At 40.6% G+C, this 15,322-nt stretch overlaps 2 protein-coding genes across 3 annotated transcripts in view; one reads left to right on the top strand and one right to left on the bottom strand.

The window, feature by feature from the left end:
* The window catches only part of KIAA1958 (KIAA1958 ortholog), a 142,091-nt gene that overhangs the window by 15,790 nt on the left and 110,979 nt on the right, over positions 1 to 15,322 (bottom strand). The window lies entirely within an intron of this gene.
* Positions 1 to 15,322, top strand: part of LOC114807630 (INTS3 and NABP interacting protein) — an 86,783-nt gene that overhangs the window by 70,804 nt on the left and 657 nt on the right. The window contains exon 6 of one of the 2 annotated variants that reach the window (XR_003755681.2): positions 13,793 to 13,872. The exons of the other annotated variant lie outside the window; for it this stretch is intronic. The gene's annotated coding sequence lies outside the window, so the exon portion shown is untranslated. The remainder of the gene's footprint in view (positions 1 to 13,792; positions 13,873 to 15,322) is intronic. 2 annotated transcript variants of the gene reach the window in all.

The raw sequence follows: 15,322 nt of genomic DNA, 5'->3' as shown, positions 1-15,322 counted from the left end.
TCGTGGGGTTGGAAGCCAGCTGCTTCACCATGGGTATGTAACGTTTAAAATGGATTTGACGTCTAAGTGGGTGCCTCCCCAGGGGGACGTGAACAGGGTGGGAGCTGGCCGCCTCACCAAGTGCCAGTAACCATAAGTGGGTAATGCATAACTGGGTTTAACGCATAAGTGTATGTAACTCATTAGTGTTTAACGCATAAGTGTATTTAACGCAAAGGTGGATTCCTCCTGGGTGGGGTGAGCACATGGTGGGAGCCAGCCGCCTCACCACGTTGTGAGTAAATCATAAGTGGGCTCGGGTGTCCGCCCACACGCGAGTAACATACCAGTGTATTCCTCCCGTTAGGGAAGCTCTAACCCCATATTCCTCCCAAAGGGGAAGCTTTAACACCATGTTTCCCCCAAAAGGGAAGGCCGATTGTCGCGTCTAAATAATTAAATTCAATCCGCCCCACGGAATAAATTCTATACAAAACTCAGGTTTTTCCATCCCCGGCCTCTCTCTCTCTCTCTCTCCGTGCCAATTCTGAAAGAACCTGTCCCCGGCGACGGGTGACAGCCCCTTGCCTGACGGGTGACTTTGGGCAAGTAACTTAAGTTTTCTGTGCCTCGGTTTCTTCAACTGTAAACTGGGGATTCAGTGCCTTTTCTCCCTCCCATCAATAATAATAATAATGTTGGTATTTGTTAAGCGCTTACTATGTGCAGAGCACTGTTCTAAGCGCTGGGTTAGATACAGGGTAATCAGGTTGTCCCACGTGAGGCTCACAGTTAATCCCCATTTTACATATGAGGTCACTGAGGCACAGAGAAGCTAAGTGACTTGCCCACAGTCACACAGCTGACAAGAGGCAGAGCTGGGAGTCGAACCCATGACCTCTGACTCCGAAGCCCAGGCTCTTTCCACTGAGCCACGCTGCTTCCCCAAGACTGTGAGGCCCTTGTGCGATAGGGACTGTGTCCAACCTGATTAGCTTGTATTGACCCAAGCACTCAGAACAGTGCTTGACACAGAGTAAGTGCTTAATTAATGCTGTAATTACTTCTTATTTCTTCTGAGCAGATTGTGACTAGATTAGGGTAATAACAATAATAATAATAATTGTGGTATTTGTTTAGTGCTTACTGTGTGCCAGGCACTGTACTAAGCGCTGGGGTGGGTACAAGCAATGCGGGTTGGACACAGTCCCTGTCCCATACGGGGCTCACACTCTCAATCCTCATTTTAAGATGAGGCAACTGAGGCACAGAGAAATGAAGTGACTTGCCCAAAGTCACACAGCAGACAACTGGAAGAGCCGGAATAAGAACCTATGACCTTCTGACTCCTAGACCCGTGCCCTATCCACTGAGCCATGCTGCTTCCTCTCACTGATCTCCCTGCCTCCAATCTATAATACATGCTGCTCCATAGATCATCTTCTTGAAGTGTAGCTCAGCCTACATCTCTCCCCTCCTTAAAACCCTCCACTGGCGGACACCTTTCCTCTCTCACCAACCCTCCACTGACTTCCTGTGTCCCTCTGCATCAAACAAAAACCCCTCCCACTTGGCTCCAAGTTTTTCCACCAACTCACCGCCCCCCGGCCCTTACCTTTCTGCCCTTTTCCTCTGCTATTCTTCAACTCCCACTCTCTTCATTCCTCCTAAGCTGACCTTAACTGAACTTTGCTTTTAACTCTCCCACCTCTATCCCCTCATTCACACCATTCCCTGGCTTGGAACTCCCTCTCGCCCCACATTAGACAGAACAGAGCACAGCTCTCCTCACATTAAAAGCCCCCCTAACATCCCAGCGCTTAGAACAGTGCTTGGCACATAGTAAGCGCTCCACAAATACCATAATTATCCTTATTATTTTCCCACCTCTTCCAACAAGACTTCTCCAATTATTTCTCAGAACTCTAAGTGGTATAAACCCATCAGCCAGCTTTAACAGGTATTTTACAAACGTAGCAGAGTACGGTCTCAAACGACGTGAAAGCAGCAGGATGAAGGTAAAAATGGACTCAAACTGTGAGGAGGAGCGCTTTCACTACTGTAGCGGCAGCTCCTATAAATTTCCAGCTGTTCTGTTAAGACTGAGTGTTGGGTCGGTGTGTGGGGTGGGAGTGGGTTGGGGGGAGACGCAAGGGATTAGCTGTGGCAGCTGCGAGAGCTGGTCCACTCACCGTGCAGCCTGGAAAGGAAATCAATCAGTCAACTGATCGATGAATTGTATTTACTGAGCACTTAGGCGTGCAGAGCACTATATCAAGCAAGCACTCTCTACTAAGGAAGGCGGGAACACGGCAAGTTTCCCGGCTGCACCGGGCGACCTGTCCTGCCAGCCAAAAAGAAAAAAAGACCCAGAAGTGCGAGAGCACAGGCTCGTTTTCTCCCTTTGCTGCCCGGGGGCTGCCCCCAAGATCTGCCCAGGGTCAGGACAGTGTGCTTGTGGGAGGCACTGCTTGCGGTGGCTGATGCACAACTAGACTGTAAGCTTGTCCTCTAGACTGTAAGCTCATTGTGGGAAGGGAATGTATCTGTTTACTGTTCTACTGTACTCTCCGAAGCGCTCAGTATGGTGCTCTGCACACAGTAAGCGCTCAATAAATATGACGGACTGAATGAGTTTCCTCTCCAAGTGTCGCTTGGTGCCAAAAATAAAAAAGCGTCTGCTTTGAAATCATTCAAACTGGCATGGGCACACCGGTAATTATTATTTTACTGGTGCCTTGTGCCTGACCACTGCACTTCACTTCCAACCCTGGACAGCAGTGGACTCTTTTATACACTTCACTGTGTGTGTGTCCCTTGAGTATTTTGATACTTATCCCAGCCCCATAGCATCTGCATTTGTATGCATAGCCTCATACTCCTTTTCCTACCAACTCTAATATATAAATGAATATATATACCGTAATATAATACGTAATCTAATGTATATTTACGGTATTTGTCAAGCGCTTACTAAGTGCCAGGCACTTTTCTAAGGGCTCGGGTAAAAACAAGGTAATCAGGTTGACGCAGTCCATGTCCCACATGGGGCTCACTGTCTTAATCCCCAATTTACAGATGAGGGAACTGAAGCACAGAGAAGTGAAGCGACTTGCCCAAGGTCACGCAGCAGACAAGTGGCGGAGCCGGGATTAGAACCCAGGTCTTTCTGACTCCCAGGCCCGTGCTCGATCCATTAGGCCACACAAGCATTTTGTACTTCGCCCTGCATACAGTTAGTGCTCAGTAAGTAACACTGATTGATTAATTGACTGATTGACTGAAACAACTGTAGCAGTCAGACCAGCCTCGGAGGGTCAGCAGGGAGAAAGGTTACTCTTCCAGAGGAGAGACTTAAATTGGAGGGAAAACCAAGAGGCACATTCAAAAACAGTGCCGGCAGGGGACAAATCAGCAGAACAAAGGATAGTCTTTAAATGCACTGGGTGGAATAGAGTATTGATCACACATAGGTTTTTTAGTCACATATATGCATGCAGAGCTATTTTTAGATCTGAAGCACATATATAGGGATGTAGACTGTAAGCTTGTTGTGGACAGGGAATGTGTCTGTTTACTGTTATTTTGTACTCTCCCAAGCACTCAGTACAGTGCTCTGCAAAGAGTAAGTGCTCAATAAATACTACTGAATGAATGAATGAATGAAAGTTTGTGCGTGTGTGTGTGTGTCTGCGTGTGCAGGTATCTTAAAGAGGTGGTAGAATACACACTAACCTAAAATGGCTTTGATTAAAAATAACATAAAAATAACCAAAATTGCTTCCCCATAAAAAAGAACACTGCATAATTTTGTAGTTCAGGCAATTAAAAAAAAGCAACCTTGAGGCCTTTCTGAATGCCTTCATCAGCTATCTTCACATTTACTACACACTATGTCCCATTTTTCCTCAACAACACGGGGCTACTCTTCAAACGAAGTCGCACCCTGAAAATGGGAATTCTTTGTAAGTATGGAACAGCAAACAAAAGCGGTGAAAGAAGATTCAAACCCAATACATGCTGCACATTCAAGATTCTATGATAAGGATTCAGTTGCAAATCTCCTTAAGCAGCACTTGACTACACTGAATTGCTTTTCTATGTCCTACAATGTCTCAAACATCTGAAGTGTCTACTTTGGCTCCATACAATTTTGAGTAACTTCCGTTTTTGTGCCTGGTTATGTCATATGCTGAAAGTGAGAACTGCTTTGTCCACTCGTAAAAGATGGCGCACATTTTGCCTGATTTATGAATAGAGAAAACAGTATTTGGAATGACATAATGAGCATCAGTTTGGGCACATTTAGGTTTCAGTACTCAAATTAGAGCTGAAAAAGTTAATCAACTCATATAACTGCAATACCTATTGAATTATTAATGAACGGATTGTGGGGTTGTTGTTTGATAGGTCTCATCAAATGCACTCAAATCATTTCAATTAAAGCACATAAAATGACAGCAGCTTTATAAACCAAGGAACTGAACCTGCAAAACAGCTACTCCGTTTGAATGTTTCTACCTGCTACTTTATGAGAAGATACGTTGATTATTGTATTATTCATCATTAAATAAGATGATCTCTATTATTGTGGCTACATATTTTCACATTTTAACTATACAACATTCCACATTCTTACAGCATAAAATAATATTTACATGATTAGAGCATTAACTAAACCTTTTAAGAAAACGCCTATAAAGCCGATTACAGAACATTCAAAAAATACTGCTTCAAAGAAAGAAAAACCAGAAAAATGCCCCTTCAGTTCAACCTCATTTTATTTATTGTAACTTTCTAACAGATCTTATCCATCTGAAATGGGAAAGGGAATTTCTTTGGTTTTCATGTATTTTGGCATACTAAAATACACCATTATGACATGGGTGTCTTGGTATTACCTTTTAAACTCTCATTATAGAGGAATCGGTCTCTCTACTAAGACAGTTAATTAAGCCTACCCAGCACAAAGTTGAAGAGGTAGTTGACCATTACCTGTATGATTTAGACTGTGTAACCATTCAGTTTGTTTGGAAAAAAAAATTCTACGCTGAGACACGAATAATTTGGATTGGCTGCCTACTCTGATCGAGTTAACCAGAATATTACCAAAACTCCCTTTGATTTTGTGTTGGCAAGTAAAGAACTCATGTCAGCTATCTCAAGAAACATCATAGCTTTTCAATTTCTTTTTCAAAGATCTCTCACAGCAACCATTTTGGAAAAGATGTCCTTTTAGTCATCCTCCAGGGCACCCCCACTCAAACCTTCTCATTCATTCATTCAATAGTATTTCTTGAGCACTTACTATGTGCAGAGCACTGCACCAAGTGGTTGGAATGTACAATTCGGCAACAGGCAGAGACAATCTCTGCCCAATGTAGGCTACTAGTCAAAAGGAAATCTTTGGAGAAGAGAGGATGATTTGGGGGGAGCGGGGGGCGCGGGGAGGAAGAGAGATATATAAGAAGCAGTAGAACCAACCTTCTGGGCATCTAGAACTTCTGCTATATGCACAGGCTTGGGAGTCAGAGGTTGTGGGTTCTAATCCCGGCTCCGCCACTTATCTGCTGTGTGACTTTGGGCATGTCATTTCACTTCTCAGTTACCTCATCAGTAAAATGGGGATTAAGACTGGGAGCCCCACATGAGACAACCTGATTACCTTGTATCTACTCCAGCGCTTAGAACAGTGCTTGGCACACAATAAGCGCTTAACGAATACCATCATTATTATTATTATTATTCTAGCCAATGCTAGTTTTGCTGCACTATTTGTAACAAAGATTTCCGTTTGAAAATGCTAGTAAGAAAAAAATAAATATTTGTTTTTGAATTCTCTGCTTGGTCTTTTAGGGCACTACAAAAGTGATTCATTTGTTTGTTTTTTAAAAAAAAGTTTTATTTGGAGTCACTTTCCAGTATAGGCATAAATCTAAATGTCATACTCTCCTGAGAGTACTAGTGAGGTGGTATTTTACCTCTCCATTTCTATCACTAGAGGGTGATAGAATGGTAAGTGGGAACAGACAATTGACAGGAGGAGAAAGAAAATATTTACAAGGACTGTAGCAACAGACAACTCCTTTACATGCAAGAGAACCAATGATTTGCAAAAGAAAACAAGATGTCTAACAGATTACACTCAATTTCCCTTGCTAAAGCACTGACTTCAGTTTGGGGCCAAATACCTTATCGTGCTAGGTGGAAAAAAAAATAGGCGAAAAGTCAGGCTCTATGCTTAATTCCCACTCTGCGTTGCCTTTCGTTGTCAACCAAATCAACTCTTTGACATATTTTAATTAGAAATACTGACTTGTTCCAGAAACCCACTTGAAGAAAAAAAATATTTTTTATTCAATAAAATACACAGTACCCCGTGGCCATTTCTACACAAGCCCAGTGAAATCTATTATTTGCAAAGACCAGAGAAAACCCAGAGCTTTCTATATAGACACACTGGATTATTTGCCAATGACATTGGGTTTTTAGCAAATATTCACCATTTCTGTGGAGAAAGCATCACATGCTCTGATGTTTTTACGTCCATACTCTTCATTTTGTTAATGTTGGAGTAGCTGAAATATTTTAATTATTAAATAATGGTGAGTAGTCTTACTCTCCCACTTCTGGACCGGTACGTTCTATATGGAAGGAGAACATCTGCTGTCTTTAATGACCTCAGTCACAGGTCACCCCCAGTATGCAGAATCCCATCGGTGATGCGGGGGAAGGCAGCAGGTGAGGGGGGAAATCAAAAAGTACACTATCCCCATGTTCTGAATGGCATCATCCTATAAGACTATCCCATTTCACATAAATCATAGGGAAAGCCCAAATATGTAATAAGTGAAGTATTTGTTAAGTGCTTACTGTGTGGAAAGAACTGTACTAAGCACTGGGGTAGATACGAGATAATGAGGTCCCACATGGAAGTCACAGTCTAAGTAGAAGGGAGAATAGGTATTTTTTAAATGGTATTTGTTAAGTGCTTACTATGTGCCAGGGACTGTACTAAGCGCTGTAGATACAAGAGCATCAGATAATCAGATAATGTGGGACATGGAGATCGGGCTCCCAATCTCACAGCCTTAATCCCCAATTTGCAAATGAGAAAGCTGAGGCAGGGAGAAGTTAAGTGACTTACCCAAGGTCACACAGCAGGTACATGGCAGAGCCAGGATTATAATTTAGGTTCTCTGACTCCTCTAGGCCACGCTGCTTCCCTATAGAGCTTCTAAGGTTGGCAACTGGGAAAAGCGAACTCCTCTATACAGAGAGAATAATCAAGCTGATGTTTCTCTCTGGCCTAATGATAAGTAGTTTTGATTCTTGACTGAAATTCTGTATAATTATTTTGAAACTCCATTCCCCACCCCCTCAAAAAAAAGTTATCCTTCCTAAATCTGCTGGTGCAAGACAATTAAAAACCTCTCTTAAAGCTCAGCCCTAAAACTGGTACATTCTCAATGTGGGAAAAATATTGCTTCCATTAAACAAGTGAATAGTAGTGAAATATTGGCTGCAAAAAGATTAAGGAGCAAAAGAAGATACAAGATTGACATACGTTGGTTTACCAAGTCTAAAAAGCTCACATTAACCTTTTGCCCCTCCTCCCATCTTTTTCAGTTAAAATGGAATTCTATTCATGAGAGGGTGCAGGTGGTGGATTCTTTAGGGGTTATTGTCATGTAGACAGACCACTACACCTCAACCAACAGTGTGTGTGGAATGAATGAGCAGCTGTATACATGAGAAGCAGCCTGGTGTAGTGGATAGAGCATGGGCCTGGGAGTCAGAAGGTAGTGGGTTCTAATCCCAGCTCCACCACTTTTCAGCTGGGTGACCGTGGGTGAGTCACTTCACTTTTCCGTGCTTCGGCTACCTCATCTGTAAAAAATGGGGATTAAGAGTATGAGCCCATGTGGGACAGGGACTGTGTCCAATCTGATTACCTCGTATTCACCCCAGTGCTTAGAATAGCGCTTGGCACATAGTAAGCACATAACAAGTACCGTAATTATTATTATTACACATCCTCGCCCTCTCTCCTACTTTGGCCTCACCCAGCATATTCTGTGATTGGGAACTAAACTCTTCTAAGACTCTGTGCCGAATGACATCTCATTTAGGGGAAATCTGGTAGTGGGGAATCCCCATCCCATCCGTGGCAGGTGTGATCCACCACACTGGCACAGAACCAGTCAAGAAGCCCCCCGACTCGAGGGGTTTATTTCTGAACTCACAGACGCTGCAAACCAGTGGAGAGAAGCAATGCTCTGAAGACTTGGCCATACAGGGAGTTCCCTTCCAAAGTGCACTTCCAAATTATTTAGCTGGGATGAGAAAAATCAGGCAACTTTGCAGAAAACCATTTATTAAATAAATGAGGATTGGCCATTATACTCAAGTACAGACAAAATACTGTGAAGAAAGCATGCACTCATCACAGAGACAATGACTATCAACTGATTAATCTGGAAATGATTTCCTTAGTTCTATAAGGTGAAGGCCGTGCCAATACAAACATTTAAAAACTATTGAAAACTCACACTATCTTAGTAGCCAACAGACAGTATACATACAATGAAATTAAACAGTTGCGCAGCAAAACCAGACTTTTAAGTAAAACACAAATACACACACGAAAATGAGGAAATGAACAGTGAGCTCAAATAGAACACCTGAGCAATGCAAAAATCAACCAACAGCAAAACAAGGCTCAGGCTGTACTCTTAGCATCACCAATATTTTCTTAATCAAATGATTTTTGAAAATCAAATGACAGGAGTAAATAAATAAAAAAGTCAAAACGGTTACAAAGTTTGTCATATTAAAAGCTCGCTTTCACTTCTTCTTCAATCTCAATTTAGTTTTTCCTCACGGTTCTTCCACAAATTAATTATAGCAGCATATTCAGAGTTGCTAAATAAATCACAGTGAAATAGACATACACAATATAAGGTGTTTCTTTCAATTCAATCATTTAAAATTAGATGGTCCAAAAATGGAGAAAAATTGACCACGGTTTCCCATAGAGAGAAAAGTAAATGCACCCTCAGTGCGGAGTAACGTATTTTTAAAGTGTAGCAAGGTTATTTCTCTTTCATAAAGTAATTCTTATGAACTGCCAAGCGTATATGGAAAATGATGTTATGTTTAATCAGATTCTTGTTCTTAAATTGTGTTTGATTGAGTTGATAGAGGTATCTCCAGCGTTAAAAGACCATAAGGGAATGGCAAAGGGCCCCAGAGGCATAATTCTGACGCCAGACAAGAAAAAACTGGAAGCCCTCACAGAAAGCAGGATGTTAGAATTCTACATTTAAGTTAATGTCTGTGTCTCACAGAGGAACCTATATAGACCCTACTGCACTCAGATAGATTGCAGTTCATTTCCACTGGGTTTCGGGCCAGCAGAATCATGACCACCCTTTCAGATTACAATGCACATGACATAAATGATATTGCTTACCACGGGACCGATTTGGCAAATATGTGTCCAGCTTCAGCAATGAGAACAAAGCCCTGACTGGAAATCGTGGAGGAAAAAAAACAGGATTGTGATATAGATATGTTTAATGGGTTTTTTTATTATTATTACAAAACAAAATTGAGCATGGTTGGAAGACCACTGGGTTAAAAAAAATACGTGAAGCAATAAAAAAGAAGAAAAGATACTAGCATTCTCCCTACAAATGGCGGGGGGGGGGGGGAGATATTTGGGGTTTTTAGTCCATAAGACCCCAATTTCTATTTCCCTTTTGTTTTTAAAAATAGGTAAAACCCACCCCACGAAAAAGCCAGAATGCCCACAGATCTCCTTGTAGCCTGGGCCACACCACACTCCCCATTTCTTTCCACTTCTCCTCCCTCCTGCCTCCGTAGGCCGACATATTGGCTCTTCTCTTCCCTCTCCGTGACTTCCAAAGATGATCCAGAAAGGACAGTTCCCAGTAGGGAGAGAGGAAGTCGAGAGAGGGCCTATAGCTGCTGCTGCAGAGAATATAACTCTTTCCCAGTCTCTCCCTCCACCTAAGGAATATCTAAGAAGCCCCTGCCTTCCTTTTGCACATAACTCCTGGACAAGAGATGCATTAAAAAAAAAATTACAGGAAGCTAATTGACTTTATTTAACAGGAGAGTGCAGGGGGGAAGGTGGCTGTCTCAGAACATAAAAGGATTAATACAACAGTAAAAATTATTTCATTGTACCTACATTTGCAACATACTCAGGAGAAAAAGCTCACAATAGAGGTGTATCCCTTGTTTCTGGGTAAGGAGGTGGTGAGAAGAGAATGACATATAAAGCTGGCTTTAATCTACTAGGAACTACAATAATTCATTTTTGGCAGTAAAATCTCTAAACACAAAGTGGGGGAACCAATTACTGTAGTTGGCAGAGACACAACAAAGCATCTTCAATATCTGAGCCACTATAAATTTCATGAGGTTACTTACACCTTTTGTGAAAAACATTGAAATTACCAACTCCCTGAATATGCATAACAGGGATTCTTTTCTTGTGCCTTATTCTTTTCATTTAAAAATCTTTTTACAATCTATTCAGGAATCAGCTCCGCCCATTCTTCAACACTTCTGCCTGACAAATGGATTTGATTGCTGATGATTTTTCCATTTGAAAGAGAGATAAATTAGGAGTAATTGGGCTTTCATTCCATTCACAATCATATCTAAATGGAGCAGAATCAATCCACAAAAACTACACCCCCCCACCCCCCCCCACTCAACAGTTGTTCAGAATTCCTATGGAACTACTTAAAGAACAAAAGTATAATTGAATCTGAAATGGAATGGAATCAGAAAGGATGGTCTGGAAAGACCGGAAGTAAAGAAAGAAGATATGATTAAAAACGGGCCCCGACACAGCTGAATAAAAAAACAAACTATCATATTCAGTTTGATAGTACTTATATTTTCAACAATATTTTAAAAATAAATCCCTAAATATTTTGCAATTAAATAAAAATCCTCTGAATGTTTCTAGATAACTTAAACATCAATAATAAACCAGTGGAACCTATTAACAAGCAAGTTCAACCTTCACAGTCCTCTTTCAATTGGTTTCAAAAATCCAGGTCAGGGAATATTGCTTAAACACATTCTGCGTAAGGTGCTCAAAAATTAGAAAACAAGATTACAAAGAAAATGCCTAGAAATGATGATAAGATTCTCGGTGGCCTTCTCTTTCCAGATGTCAAGGACACAGAAGAGTAGGCAAAAGAGGGGAGGGGAAAACTTATCAAAATACACTGACCTGACCTGTGATCAGTTGTGTGAGACAGGATATTGTAAGTTTGGCACATCCTATCAACCACAACGTTCCTTCTGTAGAAGGAACTAAGAGCTGGCTCAAAATATTAAATGAAGAAGAAATAAACACTATCAAGGTATACATACGAGTGTTCACTAGCACAGCCTCTCAATATACTTTTTCAGTTAACTACAATAAGTGATTATAGCAGCAATGGTTAACATTTCCACAAATATCACAAACATACATATGAAAGAGCACCTACACGACATGCAGAAATATCAAGTGACATCACTCAGTTACACAATGCATAGAAACTGTAATGTTTTTTGGCAAGACAGTAATTTTTTTTACAAATACGATCTATAAAAACAAAAATTTAATGATGTTTTATAAATGCTTTTCCAAAAGTTAGATTTTAATTATAATGGGAGCATAGATAGAAAAGTTCATGTAATTAAAGTTAATCAGAGTGGCTATTTAATTCTAAAATGGATTTATTACTTCTTACGGTACAAATTACTAGTTGGAAATTCTGGTGTGATTAAGTGGCTGTCCATAAAATGAGTTTTCTAGAACAGTGCTAAGCCTTTCAATTTACAATACAAAGAACACAGGAAGCAATCAGGAATAAAATGATTAAATAAAGTGTGCAAAGTGAGTTTCAGGATTTCATTTTTGATGGCCTTTTTCCCTAGCTCTACTTACCACGAAATAAAGGGTTTAGCTAAAATCTTTTCAAAGCTCAGAATAAATGAAAGGATAATGAAACAAATGAACTATAACTCCAGTGTAAAAAACAAAGAAGAGCATGAAAAGTCTGGCAAGCTTCAACATTTGGTGAGAAGACAAACAGCTCCATTGTTTTGCCTCTATTTTTCTTTTATCAACAGGATACGGCTATCACTTACCACCATCTCTCTCGTAGACATCTTCATCACCTGATCTCCTTCTCCCATATTCATGACCTGGCAAAATGCATTCAATGGAGCAGACAGGAAGGGAGACTCTAAACACAAATTTCTCCCTCCCCTCTATTGTTCCTCTAGGCTTCTCTTAAATAAGTGTACATTTTCCCCTCAACTCCCTTGGCTTACCTAGTTTAAGCATCAGTTCTCCAGTTTGGGCATAGAGCCTGAGAACACATGAGAAAAATTACCCAAAACCTTCCATGTGTCCACACAGACACTCGAATAATGATCTCTGCAGATAAGTGGCTACTATCAGGTGATTACCAAATTAATCTACCAAGAGGATGCTCTCCAGGTAATGAAACCACTTCTTTTCATTGCAAAACCAATTCTTGGCTTCTGATTTATCCTATACATTTTAACCTATTGTGTGACATTGGGCAAGTCACTTAACTTTTCTGTGCCTCAGTTACCTTGCCTGTACAATGGGGTTTAAATTGTGAGCCCCGTGTGGGACATGGAATGTGTCCAACCTGATTAGCTTGTATCTACCTTAGCGCTTAGAACGGTGCCATAGTTAAAAAACCAAAACCCAAACCAGAAAAACAAATCTTTAAAACCATTTGAAAAACAAAATAGATATTTTTAGGTTTAGTCTGCCCGCCATTGACATCTGCAACCTGGATGTCCATTTGCCTTTCACACAGGCCCAGGACAGGATGTGTCCCTTTAAAAGAGCCACATCTAAATATGTGCTACAAGCTCCCATGCTTAACTACACATTTTCCTTTTCTTTGTTAGGACAGATGAAATGACAATATTTCTTTATTACAACAACGTTACTCGGTTGTAGGAGGCCGAAATAGTCTCCAGATCTTACTTTCCTAAAATACCTGTTCTCCCTCCTATGTAGACTGTGAGCCCCATGTGGGACAGGGTCTGTGCCCAATCTGATTAACTTGTCTCCAACCCAATATTTAGAACAGTCCTTGACATACAGTAAGCACTTAAATACCACGATACCAGTCCTCTAGACCATAAACTCATTATGGGCAGGGGAAATGTTTGGTAAATCTGTTGTATTCTTCCAAGTGCTTAGTACAGTGCTCCGCATATAGTAAGAGCTCAGTAAATGCCATTAGTTGATAACAGAAGTAAGCATTTTCTGAACATCATCTGTGCCCTCACCAGATGGGGAGGTAGGATTGGAGCATGACCTTTTAGATTGCTCTTTGCCTTCACGGGGGAATTTAGCAATGTCATACACAGCATCATATGAAAAAATATATACCTTTCTAAATGCCAGAAGAGTCTACAAAATCGATTTCCTCCCTTGAAGTTGGACACAGCGATGTCTGTTTGCCCTCTACCTTAAACTCCAGTAACATACCTATTGTCCAGAACTTGGGAAGTAGTGTATATATTTTCTATCGCAAGTGATAGCTCTTTGAGGGTCAGGGGGCTTAGCTCCCTTTTCAAAATTTTATCCTTAGCATGTGTAATATGGATAACTTCCCTTCCTGGGATAATAGCTACATATAGATGGTATGACACTGTTGACACTTTCTTCTGCATTTGAAGTGTTTATGGATAATAATATGGCTAACTTTTCTTTCTGTGATAATAGCTAGATATAGACGGTATCTTGGGTTGACACTGCTTTTTCCGCTGTTTCTGAAGTGCTTCAAGGTACCTGAAGTATGAAAGGTACAGTATTTTAAATTTCTCTTGGTGGCTGAATAGAATATGGATATCAATAACAGTGCTTGGCACATGGAAGCGCTTAACAAATACCATCATCGCAGTGACCAAACTGGAACTATCTCAAGTTAAATTTCTTTGGGTTTACTGAAGTAGGAGAAAAGGTAAATAAAGAACAATGAAAGAGTTTATGCTTTTAGAAAATTAGTCTAGAAACAAAAAAATGTACATATGATACATAATACTCTACATCTGTGGGCCTAGTCTGGGAATAACTGGAGCCAGATTCATTAACTCATCAAAGATTTGATAAAACCAAATCCGTTCTTGTCGGTCAGAAAACGTTGAGCAACTTGGAAAAGGTAAGCTGGTCTATTCCAACCGCCATCAGGCGACAACCAAAAAAATAAATAATAATAGCCTGCTTCCAGGAGTACTTGAATAATGTGTGTTCACATTAGGACAAAGGTTAAGTGGGATCTGAAAATAGGACAACATAATGTGACAGGCTTTGTCATAACCACGATCAAATTACCTCCTCCAGCCATCTTATGATCTAAAGTGCTTAGGAGGCAGAAAACAATGCAAGGATACTTAATATCTTTTGGGTAGGTAGTGGAATTTTTGTAAGAAAAGACCATCCTACAAATGTTATGGTTGCTTTTCTAAAGTCTGCATTGGTGCACAGCTGAATGATCATTCCTAGAACCACAATCGTTCCATTTAAATGCTAGCAGGTGTAGGTGCATAGGGTATTCAAATACAGGCAGGTGTCCCAGATTGTGTCTGATAAAGCCCTGAATGGGGTCACAGCAGATTCTGCTGGTTTTGTCCTAGAATGGAAAGACTGCCTGACTGACGTTATTTAGCTGAAAACATAGGGACACTTAAATCCACTTTGGCAAAGACCCAAATAGCGCCTGACTCTACCTCGGCTGGGAGGATGAATACAGGTGTCTTAAACAGTTTCAAAGTTATATCCTCTAATGATGATTTACTAGGAAATGGAACCTCCTCTAGACGGTAAGCTCATTGTGGGCAAGGAACGTGTCTACCAACTCCACCATATTACACTCTCCCAAGTGCTTAGTAGAGAACTCTACACACAGTAAGCGCTCAGTAAATACCACTGATTGATCTATTGATTCCTCTTGGTCCAGGCCACAGGTCCAGGTTTTAGTTATAAAATATTCATTACATATACATATATTTTCCTTGATTCTAGAATTTATAGAACTGCTATAAATTCTAGAACTGCTCAATGCCAGCTACAGCTCTTCCTTGTCTTATTCTAAAGAGTAGACTTTTGATTAATTATACAGTCATAATTCTGTTCAGTGTCAATTCAGTAGTCCATGCCTCATCATCTTATTTTTCATTCAAAAAGGAATGCTTCATGTCAAAGAACTCCTTTTGACTGTCTGCGCTAAAAAGAAAATTCAAGCTGATGTTTCCC

This window comes from Ornithorhynchus anatinus, chromosome X3, assembly GCF_004115215.2.
Source record: "Ornithorhynchus anatinus isolate Pmale09 chromosome X3, mOrnAna1.pri.v4, whole genome shotgun sequence".
Classification (NCBI taxonomy): domain Eukaryota; kingdom Metazoa; phylum Chordata; class Mammalia; order Monotremata; family Ornithorhynchidae; genus Ornithorhynchus; species Ornithorhynchus anatinus.
Note: the sequence above shows the minus strand (reverse complement) of the source record. Positions and strands in the feature narration are given on the sequence as shown.